Here is a 17,084-nt window from a genome sequence, read left to right as displayed (position 1 = left end):
GTGAAAACAAAGCAGAAGCAAAATTCAAGACCTTGGTGAGCAGGAGAACACGTAACAAGAGGAAGCAGGGCTGGAAAGTAGGGTTGCCGACTCTGGTTGGATGTATTCCTGGAGGTTTCATTACTGTCGTCCCTCCTCCAACCCCCAACCTCCGCGCCTAGCGTAGCACTGCCTTCTCACACCAGTTGAAAAGTGAACAGACTCTACATTACCCAATTGGATGATTCTTGGCTGTCAATCAAACAGCCTTTTCCCCATCTCCAAACACTAATATCTTCAAAGAAAATGAAAAGAATACTTTTTTTAAATGCCCCTATGCCTTTTCTCCTGGATTGCTTTCCTATTCCAAGAGATTAATCTTCAATTCCTGGAGACTCCAGAGCAATCCTGGAGGGTTGACAACCATATGGAGAAAAAGTAGAAGAGTTTGAATCAAGAAAAGGGCCTCAAAAAAGAGGAGCATAACTGGCACTAGTGAAAACCATCAGACTGCAAAAAAAAAAGCTAAGGAGCAGAGCTGGCATTATTAAAAAGCAAAGGACCTCAGGAAGGAGAGAAGCAGGGCAGGTATTATTAAAAATCAATGGCCCTTTTTAAAAGAAAAGGGGGGGCAGAGTTAGTGAAAATAAAACTGGGAACAAAATTGTAAAGTTAGGGGAGATGAGCAAGAATCCAAATTGGGAATAAAATTTTAAAAATTAGTGGAGCAGGCAAATGGGCAGGCTCGAAACAGGAAGCATGTGAGCAGTGTAAAGTGGGAGGAATCAAGTCATGTGCGAGTATGACAAGACCAAGCTGGAGAGGCTGGCGGGATCCCAAACCGGGAACAGAATTGGGAGCAATTGAAAAATTTAGTGGGATGAGCAGGAAACCAAACCAGGAGCAGAATTGTCAGGCTAGTGGAAGGAAGCAGCGCTATTCCCAGGACCAGAGGGCCTTAAAAAGGAGTGCAGCTGGACCAGAAATGGAAATTATAGGTACAAAAGTGAAGCATAAAGTGGGGTGAGCTGGCATGCAGGCTGAAATAAAAGAGAGCCACGTGGGGCTGGAAAACATGAGAATGAGGAGCAACATTTATTTACTGAGAAGAGAAAATGGAGATCAGCAGAAATTAGAAAAGAAATCGGAGTATAAAGTTTGGAAACTGACTGTCAATTTCCAAAGCAAAGATTCAGAGAAACAGCAGCAGGTTGAGAGATGTGGGGAGGGTCAGCAGCTGAGCAAGGGGAGCAGGAGGTAGCAGGAAGCACTTCAACACCACCTAGTGGCAAAAGGCTTGCAATTACAGTGTGGCATCCGACTGTTTACATACAGGATTGCAATGATAAATGTTACCATAGGCAGTTTCAATGTTAAATGTTGACATAAAAAGCATGACTCAAAATCATGACAAGGAAAGGAAAGTTGTTGGACATGAAGTGCAGGCCTTATACAAGATTTTTTAATAATATATAGATGGAATTAAAATAAGGCAACACTTGCAAAAAAAATTTACCAAGAAATGAATTATTTCATAACAGCTTAACTACAATTATGAACATTTTATTTTATTGAAACAAACTCAGTCTAAATGGTTGAATTTTTTTTTCAAGTATACATAAACCACCATATTCAGCACAGAAAGTGCTGCAGACAATGTCAAAACAACAGAATAAAACGCAAAATGTAGTAGCTGCTTGTGATTTCACTTCTTAAAATAAATACTGTAAAATGATGCAATGCAAAAACATTTATCAATAGCACAACTTTAAAACACAAACAGAAAAATTATGCTTTATTTTATAAATCAAAACCCAGCTTGCCAATGAGTTGAGAGTTTCTGCCTCTACCACCCTTTTAGACAGTGAGTTCCAGACCCCCACCACCCTCTGGGTGAAAAATTTCTCCTCAGCTCTCCTCTAATCCTTCTATCAATTACTTTAAATCTATGCCCCCTGGTTACTGACCCATCTGCTAAAGGAAATAGGTCCTCCCTATCCACTCTACCTAGTCCCATCATAATTTTATATAACTCAATTAAATCTACCCTCAGCCTCCTTTGTTCCAAAGAAAACAGCCCCAAGATATCCAATCTTTTCTCATAGCTAAAATTCTCCAGCCCTGGCAACATCCTCGTAAATCTCCTCTGTACCCTCTCCAGTGCAATCACATCTTTCCTGTAATGTGGTGACCAGAACTGTATGCAGTACTCAAGCTGTGGCCTAACCAATGTTTTATACAGTTCTAGTATAACCTCCCTGCTCTTATATTCTATGCCTCAGCTAATAAAGGAAAGTATTCTATATGCCTTTTTAACCACCTTATCTACCTGTACTGCTACCTTCAGGGATCTGTAGACATGCAGTCCAAGGTCCCTCACTTCCTCTACACCTCTCAGTATCCTCCCATTTATTGTGTATTCCCTTGCCTTGTTTGCCCTCCCCAAATGCACTACCTCACAATTCTCTGGATTGAATTCCATTTGCCACTTTACTGCCCACCTGACCAGTCCATTGATATCTTCCTGCAGTCTACAGCTTTCCTCCTCACTATCAACCACACGGCCAATTTTTGTATCATCTGCAAACTTCTTGATCAAGACCCCCACATTCAAGTACAAATCATTAACATACCACAAAAAGCAAGGGACCTAGTACTGAGCCTTGTGGGACCCCACTGGAAACAGCCTTCCAGTCGCAAAAACACCTGTCAACCATTACCCTTTTGCTTCCTGCCACTGAGTCAATTTTGGATCCAATTTGCCACATTCCCTTGGATCCCATGGGCCTTTACTTTTTTGAACAATCTGCCATGTGGGACCTTGTCAAAAGCTTTGCTAAAATCCATGTACATTACATCAAATGCGTTACCCTCGTTGACCCTCCTTGTTACCTGCTCAAAAAATTCAATCAAGTTAGTCAGACACGACCTTCCCATAACAAATCTGTGCTGACAGGGACATACTTGCCAGCGACAAAAATTGTATATCCTCCATTTTTATATTTTATTTTTCCTTCATATATATCAAGTTACAGAATTAAAGCAGCTTGACTAGATGCTATTTTGGGTTGAGATGCCTCTTATATTTAGTTCTTTTAAATTTTCACTATGGGATTTTTAAAAATGTATATGGTAAAGTAGATTAACCTGTGCCTTTCTAAATGACGATTTATGCTGTCCCTCAGAATCAATTCCAATAATTTGCTCACCACCGAGGTTAGACTGACTGACCTACAATTACTCGGTCTATCTCTTTCTCCCTTTTTAAACAACGATACAACGTTAGCAGTCCTCCAATCCTCCAGCACCATGCCTGTAGCCAGGGAGGATTGGAAAATGATGGTCAGAGCCTCTGCTATTTGCTCCCTTGCTTCTCTTAACAGCCTGGGATACGTTTCATCCGGGCCTGGCGATTTATCTGCAGGTAAACTGGTTTCACCACACATTGGAATCTATTGTCCCCAAGATGATTCAAAGCCTTTAACAAATGAGGGATGATGTGGAAGAGAGTTTGAAACATTTTAGTATATATTTCATCAGAGAAACATTCATCAGCAATATTTGCTAAACAAGCTCTGATTAACTGAATCACACGTGGATACTATAACTCTTCCACACCTGTATTGTCTGGTTAAATGATAAGCAAATTTATTCACATTTCCACTAACCAGATCTTTGTGATTGTAATTGACTGATCAGCCAATTACAACCAGAGTAATTGCTTAAAAAGGTTTATTTTGTCATTAAATTTTATTCTGACAGGCATCATACATTGTACATGTTCTGCTTTCATCAAATGAACTAATTTATTGGTTTTATACTACCCATTTGCCAACCCTTCAGCCAAGATAAAATGTTTGCGAAGCCTTAAAGCCCCCCACCTGAATTCTTTCAATTTGTGTGTGCTCCTTTTTTTCAGAACTTAATGACACTTCCTCTGTAACTAAGTCACAGCTGAGTGCCTTTACTTAGGATTGGGCACTTTCTTCCTTTCCAGCTTCTTTGTACAATGGGTGGCCTCCAAGCTCCCTTTGTAGACAGAAACAAACTACCCTTTTATGTCACAGTCATTGAACTGTCTCATTTGTGAAAACAAGTCGAAACTATGCTGGGACAAACCAACCCCATTCTCACACTACCTCATTCAGTTTTTCCTTCCCCACCAGAAACATCTGATTTGGCTGCATCTCTGCTTTTCCATGGAAGACTATAAATCGAAGTCATGATTCAAGTGAGTGTGTTACAGTATGATTCAGACATCAGTAACTCTAGAAAATTCTCTTGAGAGTTCCTGTTTCAACATAGCTAATCTCAAAATGAATTTCTAAGTCAGAAATACAAAAGTGGTACTGTCTGTATATTTTCACAGAGCTAATTTGAAGTCTCTGCTTTCCCTTGTCTGAAAGTAGTATTTCTTCTCTTCCATCACAACATAAACTGCAAAATGTGGTCTCCATTCGTCTCATGAGTTACACCTCAACAAAGCTTCCAAAACCTTGGCCAAAGTAACAATTTTTACCCTTAAAGCAGTATTTTTTTTCCAAAATCCATCTTCACCCATCCAACAGTTATACCATATGCATTTAATTCTGGTTAGTAATAGAAATTGCAACACAGGATGCCAATCGGCTCATCACACCCATATCTGTGCTCGCTCTTCAACTGGAGCTATCTACCCCAAGCTGTCCTTTATCCCATAGCCATCTACATTCTCCCTTTTCAAATACTTGTCCAGTTCCTTTTTTAAATAACATTATAATCTCTGCCTTAGTAGTGTAGTGGTTATGTTACTAGACTAGTAATCCAGAGGCCTGGACTAATAATCCAGAGAACATGAGTTTAAATCCCACCATCTCTGGAAATAAAAAATAACTGGTATCAATAAAGGTGATTACAAAGCCGTTGGATTGTTGTAAAAACCCAACTGGTTCATCATTGTCCTTCAGGAAGGAAACCTGACATCCTTACGCGGTCTGATCTAGATGTGACTCCAGTCTCAAGCCAACGTGACTGACTACCCTCTAAAGTAGCCTAGCAAGCGACTCCGTTGTACCAAACCGCTACAAAGGAAAACAAAAATAAAACCAAACAGACCACTCATCTGCCACGTAAGCATTGAATCAGCCCAGTCGACCCTGCAAGGTCCTCCTCATTAACATCGGGGCCACCACCTAGAAGGGCAAGGGCAGCAGGTGCATGGGAATATACCATCACCGCCAAACTCCCCTCCAAATCACACACCACCTGACGTGAACATATATCGCCATTCCTTCATCGTCGCTGAGTTAAAATTCTGGAACACTCTGTCTAACACTTTCACCACACGATCTGAAGCCCCACCACCAACTTCCCAGGCCAATTTGGAATAGGCAATAAATGCCGGCTTTGCCAGTTACGCCCACATCCTGAGAATCAACAAAAAAAAATCCAGGACAGAACAGGTTGCTTGATTGGCACCCCTGCAACCAGGATCAATATCCACTTCTTCCATCAGCATCACGTGACTGCAAAATGTACAATCTACAGGATGCACTGCAGAAATACACCAAGATGTGGAGATGCCGGTGATGGACTGGGGTTGACAATTGTAAACAATTTTACAACACCAAGTTATAGTCCAGCAATTTTATTTTAAATTCACAAGCTTTCGGAGGCTTCCTCCTTCCTCAGGTGAACGTTGTTGGAAATGAAATCCTCGAAATGAAATCACATTTATAAATCACAGAACAATGCTTGGTGATTACAGACAGTTTTTTCAACTGCCCGTTGCCAAGGCAATCAGTGTGCAGACAGACAGGTGTCACACGAGAGGACACCACCCACCAGGTGCATGGTTCATACTCCTGTGACTCGGCCAACGTTGTCTACCTCATACATTGCAGGAAAGGATGCCCCAGAGCATGGTACATTGGCGAGACCATGCAGACGCTGCGACAACGGATGAACGGACACCGCGCAACAATCACCAAACAGGAGGGTTCCCTCCCAGTCGGGGAACACTTCAGCAGTCAAGGACATTCAGCCACCGACCTTCGGGTAAGCGTACTCCAAGGCGGCCTTTGAGACACACAACGCAAAATCGTCGAGCAGAAATTGATAGCACAGATCCCTGGTGCACACTATTACCCAAATTCCATCAATCTGAAAAATATGTATTCAGCTCCCTCTCTGCTTTCTGTCTCCTGGCCATCTCTCTATTCATGCAGCCTTATTCCCTTTAATAGCACATGCCCAAATTTTAAAAGTCTCATGTGGTATCTTATCAATAGAGCACAAGTTCCGCACCCACGAGGACGGCCTCAACCGGGATCTTGGGTTCATGTCACGCTACACGTTACCCCACCAGCGAACAAATGTTATGTGTTTTTAATATAACGGGTCAGTTGCTGTCTTTTCTATGTTTCTACCTCTCTATCTCTGTTTTTTTTTTGGTGATTTGTATATTCAGAGAACTTGTAGGTAACACCTGTCTGTCTGCACACTGATTGCCTTGGCAACGGGCAGTTGAAAAAACTGTCTGTAATCACCAAGCATTGTTCTGTGATTTATAAATGTGATTTCATTTCGAGGATTTCATTTCCAACAACGTTCACCTGAGGAAGGAGGAAGCCTCCGAAAGCTTGTGAATTTAAAATAAAATTGCTAGACTATAACTTGGTGTTGTAAAATTGTTCACAAGAAATACACCAAGGTTACTTCAACAACACCTCCCGCCCATGCCACCTCTAACACCAAAAAGGATAAAAGCAGCAATGTCATGAGATCATCACTTCCAAATCACAAGACTTGGACGTATACCACCATACCTTCATTGTTGCTAGGTGAATATCCTGGAATTCCCTACTCAACATCATTATGTGGATACCCAGAACTAATTTTTAAAAAAAGAGATCCCAGCACAGATCCCTGGTGCACACTATTACCCAAATTCCATCAATCTGAAAAATATGTATTCAGCTCCCTCTCTGCTTTCTGTCTCCTGGCCATCTCTCTATTCATGCAGCCTTATTCCCTTTAATAGCACATGCCCAAATTTTAAAAGTCTCATGTGGTATCTTATCAAATGCTTTCTCAAAATCCTGAAATACAAAATCAACAACATACCTTTTGTCTATATGCAGTGATTTCTTCAAAGAATTCAATTACATTAGTCAATCACGGATTTCCTTTTATACATCCATGCTGACTGTCCCCAATTAGCCCATGCCTGTCTAACAGTTCACTAATTTCATCTCTAGAAGTTGACCTATGACTGAGATAAGGCCACTGGTCTATAATTTTCTGGTTTATCCATTTCTTGAACAGAACACTTATAGCCCTCTAGTTCTTGTTTCCAAATATTTTGAGAAAATTATGATTAGTGCCTCCACTATCTTGTCCAACCTCAGAATTCTGGGATGCATACCATCTGAGCCATGTAACCTTTCTACTTGTAGCCCCATTAACTTTTTTTAAATACTGTTTCCTTTTGAATCTACTGTAAATATTCACTCTCAAATACAAAGTGGCCTTATTCATCTCCAAGTAGTCCCACCCCTTCGTTGACTATCCTTTTACTTAAGTGCTTATAAAAGCCCTTACTGTTTCCCTTTATGTTTACAAGTCTTCTTTCTTGAAATAAATTTACTGGGGCACAGTTCAGTATAGTTTGGAAAGGGTGACGGGAGTGTGGGATTTTGTGCAGGTGAATGTGCAAGCCACAGCATTTTGAATGAATTTGAATTTGTGGAGGTGAGAAGGCCGCTCAGGAAAGCATTAGTGAAGTCAAGCTTCGAGGTGATATAGGCATGGACTGGGATTTCTGCAGCGGTTGTGGTAATGTAGAGATGATGACGGGTAATGTAACCGAGGAGGAAGAAAGCCATCTTGGTAACAAAACTGAGGTGGATCAGAAAGTTCAGCTCGGGATCGAACAACATATCGAATCAGCAGCAAGGGAGATCAATGGAGTCACGGCCAGAGTTCCGCAAGAGCTACAAAAGCCAAAGAGGGTCTCTTCAGTTTTGCCAACTTAAGCTGGAAGAACTTAGGGCTCATCCAGGTATTAATGTCAGATAGATAACTAGAGTGTGCACACCCATCTTTGGGTCCATGAAGGAAAGGTAGAGATGGACGTTGACAGCAAGCACATGTAAACTGACCCCATGCTTTCAGGTAATATCGCCAACATATAAATGAAGATAATGAGGAGGGGACCTAGATTAAGTTCAGGAATATACCAGAAGTGACCATGAAATGTCTTTGTTCCAACAGTTAAGAATGGAACCAGAGGAGAGCAGTATCATGAAGATAGACTGTGAGGGGTGATGTTGGCAGAGCATAGAGTTGTCAACGGTGTTACAAAGGCAGCAAAGAGGTCAAGGAGGATGATGAGGGAAGTGAACCACAGTGACAATCACTCAAGCTGTCATTTGTGACTTTGGTCAATGCAGACCAGAAGCCAGAGGATCTCAGGCAGTGTTGGGAACATTGTTGTAAGTCAACAACAAGTTTTAAGACTTTGGAAACAAAGGAAAAGTTAGAGATAAGCCGGTAGATGTAGACAATACGGAGTAATATCAGCATAGTCTTTACCTTCAAAGATCAACATGTTTTAGTTCCATTAAATTAGGTTGTTCCTGGAAAAAGCGAGTGGTTGCAGCATGCAGATATGATTAAACATACTTTCACTTAACTGTAGACAACCCTTTTACCTTGTTGTTTATATTGCTGTAGCTATGTATATTTTCAGCAAAATGTTAAAGATGATATACTTTTGGATCATGTCATAATATGTTTCCTAAACTTTCCTTTGAGAATCCATATCTTACAACAAACACATTAATTACAGGAGTGCTTAGCATACTAGAAATATCATTTTTGGCAAATAATTCTCTCCCTCTCAAAATAAACAGTCCTACTTGAACAAAATAAATATTAATTTTCCATATCATTCAATCCTGAGTGCTATAGTTTTCACTTAAAACTATTTCTCAAATTGCTCATGACATTTCTACTTGACAAATAAAGCACTTTTTATGGACCCTTTTCCTAAAAAAGCAAAACAAAATTGTGGGGTGAACCAGCTGATCACACAAATGTTATCCTGGAATGTGGCATTATTTTTTTACTTGAGCATTCAAAGCAGAAATAACCTGAAAGCTCCAACTGTTAACAGTACTTGGTAATTTACCATTGTGTATCGGAAGAAGAGGTCCTTCCATGCACATGAACATAGGAAATGCTGTGCCAACAGATAGCAAAGTTAAACCATTACAGTTCTTGCAAATACCTGCTTTATACTCTGCCACTCTCCAGCTTACAATCATACCAGTGAAAAGACGACTTTATGATCTTTGGTTAATAATTTCTGGTTTGGAACTTATTTAAACTAGGTTGTAGGTGTTCACACTGTTCCTGAAATGAGATAAACAGTTCCAGACTGATGTCAATTTATTTGTGCATCATCTTTTTTTTTGCTTTTCTCACCAGTTTTCCTTGTGTGCTTGAAAATGTCTAATGGCTAAATTGCATAGCTTAGTGTGTAAATGCACCATGTGATGTGGGACTGAGTCATACGGATTAGGAAGATCCCACGAACCAATCTCAGATACAACTGCAACTAGGACAATACAACTGACCTCAGTTCACCAGGTTGGAGAGGGGAGTTCTAAGGTTCAGTAACACCTGCTGTAAATATGCTGTAGATGATGGTCAGGACAGAATTGGGATTGGGTATGATGGCTCCCATGATCAAACAGTTTGCTGACACTTACTGTCTAAGTTCACACATACTTGATAGCTTGGGCAAAGCTGAGAATGGGGGATGGGGAAGATATGGGATTCTCAAGGGCAATTAGGGATGGGCAATAAATGCTGGCCTTGCCAGCGATGCCCACATCCTATGAACAAATTTTTTAAAATGCCAATGCCTGTAGAGTCACTACTTTCAGGTGAGGGGAAAGGTGAAAAAACTGGAGGAGGAAGAAAAATAAAAATGCTCTCAACATCTCAGCAAATTTATCCAATGAATAGCTGAGCCTTACAAACTAGAAAAAAAAACATGTTTGGTCCCTGGTCTGTGCTAATTTATTTGATCTCCACCAGGATGGCAGTAGGGGTACATGGGGCACTACAACTGGACTCAACATCCCTGGATTCAGGAAACAGAAACCACTGGAAGTGTGCAAATGTGGACATTAAGCAAGAACACAATTGGGCTTAGCTGTGATGCTTCAGGAAGTTGAATAGCACACTAACACTCATCGTCATGGCTCACACATGAATAATGACTACTTGGCATTAGAGGACAACAGGCACCTGTGGAATTTTACCCAAGAGGAGTCGATACCTTCAGAATAGGAGGGAAGGGGTGAATATTGAGGAGGAAATTTTTAAAAAGACAAAAATGAAATAAGACAAACTCATGGTCAACAGAATTTGAAAGCAAGGCACATTCAAGAGAGGCAATTTCAACCAAAAACAATAATATCCTAAAAGGCCTATGCTGTCCACATCCTACTTTAGCTGTTTACTTCAAATCTCTGCATACAATTATTCAGGAATATAAGAAAATCTAGTATGTCGATTAAAAAAAAATTCTTCCACTCAATATTTGTTTAGACCATAGCTGCCCAATAAATTTTATTAGGCATTACAACTTTTTCTTAGTAAATTCCCAAACTGGCACTAATACAATGCACACCTGTACTCATTAAAAAAAAATGTACCTGGATTCTTTATTCACACCAATAATTTTGGAAAAGTTAGCTACAAAATCCAGCGGACAGCATCTCAACCCAGTTTAAATTTGTATCATAAGCACCTTTGAGAAACTGCACATTTCCTGATCTAATCCAAATTGCAGAATATGAGTATCAGTTCAACACCTACCAAGGTTACCTTTAGCCAGGTGTGTTATTGCTTAGCTGGCAGTTTCAATTCCAAACACAAATATGCACAACTTTTAACATCAACTTCAAGTTCCCAAAAACTAAAGACCACCTAGGAACTGTATGCAGAGATTATTGAAACTGTGACTATGATTGCACACTATGCAATCTGCTGATCTATTTTCCAGTAATTTACTTTTCAAGAACAACTTGAAATATTATAACTGGTCACATGGTATCTTTAAATCCATGATTGCTCTTTCACCTACATCATCCTGCATTAGACAGGAAATGTCAAAAATGATTATACATTCAGCATACTTCATTTTTAATTTACTGATTTACAAAAACAAAAAGCAACTAATGAGTTTTGAATGCTCATGCTTTGACATCAACAGAGACACTCATAATTTACTGCCAACTATTATCCCACGGTTATCACACTATTTTGTACACCACACTTCAGTTGGGTCTTCTGTCACCAACTGAGAGTGGATAATCATCAAAAATGACCAACTCTTAATCTGATTCCCAGTCTGTATTGAATTAACTGACCTTTGTGGTTAGTTGGCATAAGGGCGCTAGAATAGGCCTCAGCAATTATGGCCTAAAGAGAGGGTCAAATTATCAAGAACTTGTGCTGCCTTTTGCTATGCAGTGACCCCTGCTGGAAAGTGCATGTATTTGGACATCAGGATCAGACTTGTTTGCCCCTCTGTTCGAGTCTGCTTACATTTGCAGTCTACATTCACACATGAAAGATGGGCACCTGTACGAACCCCAGCAAGTGTTCCTACCTTCAGTAAAGGAAGACAATGGAAAGGGAAAATATGATTATATCATGGTTCCCCCCACCACCACACAGCACAGAGTGTAGTTTATAGGATGAATTAGTTTTCCAATATTGCAAAACTGACCAAATTTACCACTTGGGATTCTCTTGCGCAGTGAAGCATACAAATGAAATGCCAAAAGCACATTATAGCTTTATGTAGAAAGTACTAAACTGTGCATACTTCACTCAAATAAATGATATTCAGTGACTAGAACGCATTGGAAAAGAGAACATCTGTTCCTTCACTGCTACGCCAAAAGGTCTTTCTTAGTCCATCATGCTCTTAACTACCTTGGTGAGTGAAAGTATCGTAGAAACTCATGGACTATCTGAAAGGAAACTGAAATTAATCAATATTAGTGAGAAATGACAAAGCAGTAAATCAAGGGGAGATCAGATAATGTCATAAGCCATGAGAAAAAACTACTCTGTAAAAACCATCAATTGATCTCCAAGATTAGATTGCTGCTTTGAAATCACATTATTTCTTTCCTGTTTTAGTAATTATATGGTGTTAATTGTATGTTTCTCAGTTTTGAGTTCATCTTTGTGCCAACAGCAGCTGGCCGCTCGTAAAGACTGTCAGTGTTCTCCATGTCATTGATCCTGATGGTGCTAACACTGAAGAATTAATGTTTGATCTTGGCATCATTATTGCCAACTTATTAAGAAATCATTTGCAGCTGATAGTTATATCATGCAGAGGGATACTGGACACTTCTATACTCCACTTTCAGGAGGGATTTCCAGATCCTGCAGAAACTCTAGTTCTTATAAGTGCCCGTTTTATTAGACTTTTTATTGGACAGCTGAGATTCTCAAAGAAAATATGCATGATTGTATGCCTCCTCAAAATCTTGATGGCCATTTCTTTTCTCCCTCCAATGTTCTTTCTCCCCTCCTGAAGGTGCTGACTCATGTTGGACTGCAGTTCCATAGATGCCTGCTAACTTGTCCGAAAGGTCATTTTGTATGTGAAATTCTACACTGCAAGTGCCGACAGCTATGTGACATCGAAGAGCCCAATCCTGTGCTCACCCAAACATCTGATTTTCTAGTGACTGTCACTGGATAGCAACCGGGGTGTAAATCTTGCCTGATATTTCTCTCGAGCCCAGGTGTCCCAGTTGCTGCCCTAAGAGAGCAGTTAATTCAGTCCAGACCTCCGACTGAACCAGAGACTTTCCTCATCTGTTCCTGGTTTAATGCCCATTATGTTGCAGCAGGCATTCACAGCTTAATCCCTCAAATCTGGTTATTGTGGTCTGGCGAAGAATGAAAGAGAATATCAGAAGATGATAGAAAGTGAGAGAGAAATAAAGCCAGGGAAACAGGAAAGAAACAGAAATTACAATACATAATGGTGATAGAAGAAATAAATAGTAACTCTGCTCATCATGCTGAGGGATGTTAGTACTAGGGAATGGAACACTTTCCATTTTAGACATGCAGCATCAGCATCAAGCAGTCCCATGTCGATTATAGCAGTCAGATGCAGAATAAAGTTCCTTCTACTCTGCTCCAACCATGTGCATCAGCCCTTACTTCTGAAGAGCAATTACTGTGCCTGTGTAGAATTTCCTATTTCCCCACACTAGACATCCCATAGACCCTTTCAGTGAGATTGCCAATTAATGGTAAATCAGCATCAGGTTTGTGCTCTGGACCATGCTCACTGGGAACTGGACTGAGGCTACTCAAACTCATTTCACATAGTTCCATTACAGTCAAGAGAGAGGGGAGACCAATTTCCCATCAGTCTATGCTAGGTTTAAACTCAGGTCCTAAATAGCGAAAGTATGTTATCTAACCCACTGCATTATTCAGTCCTTGATCAATCTACTGCAACAATCGATCCCCAATCATTACATAAGATCAGTGAGTTAGAAGATAATACAACTGAGTAGTTTAGGTAATGCAATATGCCAGAAGCGTTATATGTTTATCATTTGAAGTACCCAAAATTAAATTACTGCCTTCTCAACAATCTTATTTTCTATATATAATGCATTATGTATTCATTGTGAAATTTTCTACAGTAAAGGTTTTTTTGCTTTGAAAGTACTTTTCCACTCTAATTGAAGAATTCTATAATGGTAGCTCATTATATTGTAAATGCTGCTTACACATACATGATTTAGCACTGAAGGGATTGCCTCTGGCATATTTTATGGTAAATTATTAAATGATATTCATTTATACTTATTATAATATAAATGTGGGGTGTAGACTCTTGGTTTAAACCACAACTCAGCCATCATTTGAAAAATGTTTTAAAAATACAGAAAATTGACAAGAGTAGTTCAATTGTTTAAAAATACCAACAGCAACGTGTCTTCTCTTAAAATAAACATGTTTATTTGAATTTGTTTTCAAAACTACTTTTCATCAATTTCAAGCTGTTTCACAGGACATCACTAAGCATGTCATTCTGCACTGATAACTCACCTCCCAAATTATAACTGTGTACTACAAGTAAAGCCAGAATCCAGTTCAGCTTGCATCTATACTGTGAGATTTGTACCAATTATGAATAGATCTCTCTGTATGTCACAAAGGATTACCTATAGGTAAGGGTAAATTTATTGGGATACAAGAAGGGAAGGTTAAATTTCCCTGCAAATGTTCATTTTCCAATCTGCACCTAATAAGAAGCCTTGGCCTGTCTTCCACTAAACACTAGAAATAATATTGCCATGGTATAAATCATTAGGTTATATGATATGCTAAAGGTATCTTAGAATCTGAATGCAAGCCTCCTTAGTGGCCAAATGGGTGAAGACCACTGCTCAGTGCCCCTTACAGACCAGAAGAACCATAGTTTGATTCCCAGTCTGTATTCACTGAGCCACGGTCCGAGGACAACATTTGATCTCAGCACCTTGCGGGGAGAGAAATTCTGCAAGGTAAAGTACAACAAGATCAACACTGTCATAGGAAAAGTGCTTTTTTGTGATGAAAAATCTACTGATTAAATTGCAGATGTTGAACATGCCATCAGCCAAAAGTTTACTAATGTTCATAATTATAATTCTAAATTGCAGTATTCCTAAAATCTGATGTAAATTAGGACAGCTCAATGTTACTACACGTTGGAATATCGTTATAACAGACTGGTGCGATGCAAGTATAATCTCTGGCTCTGCTGAATTCTTGGTATCGGCCATGCTGTCACAGAAAAGTGCTGAGTACAGGCTGGGCACCTCTCAATAGGAAAAGATAAAACTGGATGGAGAGTCTCCAGAGACAAAAGGGGATGAAACAGCTCTTCCACAAAGTCTTTGACAGCTGGATATTCATTTTTCAATAGAGGAATCATCAACAACAACTTGCATTTATATAGCACCTTTAATGTAGTAAAACACCCCAAGGCACTTCACAGGAGCAATTATCAAACAAAATTTGACACCGAGCCACATAAGGAGATATTAAGACAGGTGACCAAAAGCTTGGTCAAAGAGGCAGGTTTTAAGGAGCGTTTTAAAGGAAGAAAGGTAGAGAGGTTTAGGGAGGGAATTACAGAGCTTTGGGCCTCGGCAGCTGAAGGTACGGCTGCCAATGGTGGAGCGATTAAAAAAAAATCGGGGATGTGCAAGAAGCAAGAATTGAAGGGCAGAGATCTCGGAGGGTTGTAGGGCTGGAGGAGGTTACAGAGATGGGGAGGGGCGAGGCCATGGAGGGATTTGAAAACAAGGATGAGAATTTTAAAATCAAGACATTTCCAGACTGGGAGTCAATGTAGGTCAGCAAGTACAGAGATGATGGGAGAACGGGACTTGATGTGAGTTAGGATACGGGCAGCAGAGTTTTGGATGAGCTCAAGTTTATGGAGGGTGGAAGATGAGAGGCCGGCCAGGAGAGCATTGGAATAGTCGAGTCTACACGTAACAAAGGCATGGATGAGGATTTCAGCAGCAGGGGCAGGGGTGGAGACAGACAATGTTACGGAGGTGGAAGTAGGCGGTCTTGGTGATGGAGTGGATATGTGGTTGGAAGCTCATCTCAGGATCAAATAGGATGACATGGTTACCAACAGTCTGGTTCAGCCTCAGACAGTGGCCAGGGAGAGGAATGGAGTTGGTGCCAATTGCATTTGCAGTGGGGACCAAAGGCAATGGCTTCAGTTTTCCCAATAATTATGCACAAATTCCACAAAAATAGACTTTTTGACTGGACTGGATGGCACAGTCGGTTAGCAAACTTTTTTCACCACTGGGACTTTTTTCAATCTAGCCAGGATAGAATGAAAATCTTCCTCATAGACCAGAGTGAAATGAGTTTGGACAGGCTATTCTTATGGCTGTGAATCCACTGAATCCACTGCCCTAACTGGGCAGTTCAAAAGGAACAGACAGGGTGGCTACTTGCAATAAGGAATCTAAGGTTGAGGTTAAGGTATCTACTGGGAAAAGAGTTCAAAAAGCTTTCCTGTGGAAAAGTATTCCATTCTCCGCAACTGATACCCTTCATTTTGTCGAGTATAAAATTCTCAAAGGAAAAAAACAGGCCCTTAGTAGCTGTGGTGTTGTTGATACAATTGCAAACAGAGCCTACTCTGAATGTACAGGTCATCAAATTTCTATCAATCAGTCATCGGATTTCTGTATTTGTTGACTTACTTTCATGTTATTTATTTTGTGGTATGCTAATAAAAATGCTTTCTGCAATGATAGTTGTTTTTCTTTGAATAACTGGCACTGTCTGCTGGAAATTAGGACACAAGAGCCCCAGGAATATAATAATATTTGCAGGGTTCCCCACAGAGCAATATTTGAAAACCAGTAGTGTAAAGTAGCTTTCATCATTTTTTTAAGTGACATCCAAAATCCTTCTGAAGTGTGGATGACTGTGCCACAAAGTACTCCCCCCCCCTCCCCCCCCCTCCAAATGAGTGGTGTAGGGTTTAATGAAGTGTCGTCTGTTTGGGAAATCTTGCGGGTATCAAAATTGCAAACTTTCTGTTGTGACCCTCCATATGTTCAAGGGGGTCTACAAGCTGTCACCTTCATAAAAGTAATATGTGAAGCTGAGGGCTAGGCTATCCGGGGGTCAAACAGCCATAACTCGTGTCGAATAAAGTTCATAACAACAAAGTGACAGAACCATTTAAACCCTTGATTTGTACCTTTAGGCCCTTTATACCCGAGCTGTCCAGAGGCGGCTTCACTTGACGCCACAGCCCCGACTGCAGCTAAGTTTAAATGGTGACGCTGTTCACATTTACCGCCAGTTTTCTCGCTGTAACTTCTCCGCTCACTTTCACACCGACATCAGACCGAGCACACAACCTTCCTCCGGCCCAGCCAATCCCGCATCGCAGCGCGTCACACCAACCACCCCACTTCCGATGACGTTTTACACAAACTCGTGCCTGAGCACCGACCCTGTCCGTGTGTGGA

At 40.4% G+C, this 17,084-nt stretch overlaps 1 protein-coding gene across 4 annotated transcripts in view; it reads right to left on the bottom strand.

Annotated features, from left to right (window-relative positions):
- Positions 1 to 17,049, bottom strand: part of xrcc4 (X-ray repair complementing defective repair in Chinese hamster cells 4) — a 422,078-nt gene extending 405,029 nt beyond the window's left edge. The window contains exons 1-2 of one of the 4 annotated variants that reach the window (XM_067982798.1): positions 16,811 to 17,037; positions 12,782 to 12,950 (exon numbers count right to left, since the gene is read on the bottom strand). The gene's annotated coding sequence lies outside the window, so the exon portion shown is untranslated. Of the gene's footprint in view, positions 1 to 12,781; positions 12,951 to 16,810 lie in introns of all 4 variants that reach the window. The other 3 variants (XM_067982800.1, XM_067982799.1, XM_067982797.1) reach the window with 3 other exon arrangements.
- Positions 17,050 to 17,084: the final 35 nt, after the last annotated feature.

This window comes from Heptranchias perlo, chromosome 4, assembly GCF_035084215.1.
Source record: "Heptranchias perlo isolate sHepPer1 chromosome 4, sHepPer1.hap1, whole genome shotgun sequence".
Lineage (NCBI taxonomy): Eukaryota > Metazoa > Chordata > Chondrichthyes > Hexanchiformes > Hexanchidae > Heptranchias > Heptranchias perlo.
This window is presented reverse-complemented; position numbering and strand designations above follow the sequence as displayed.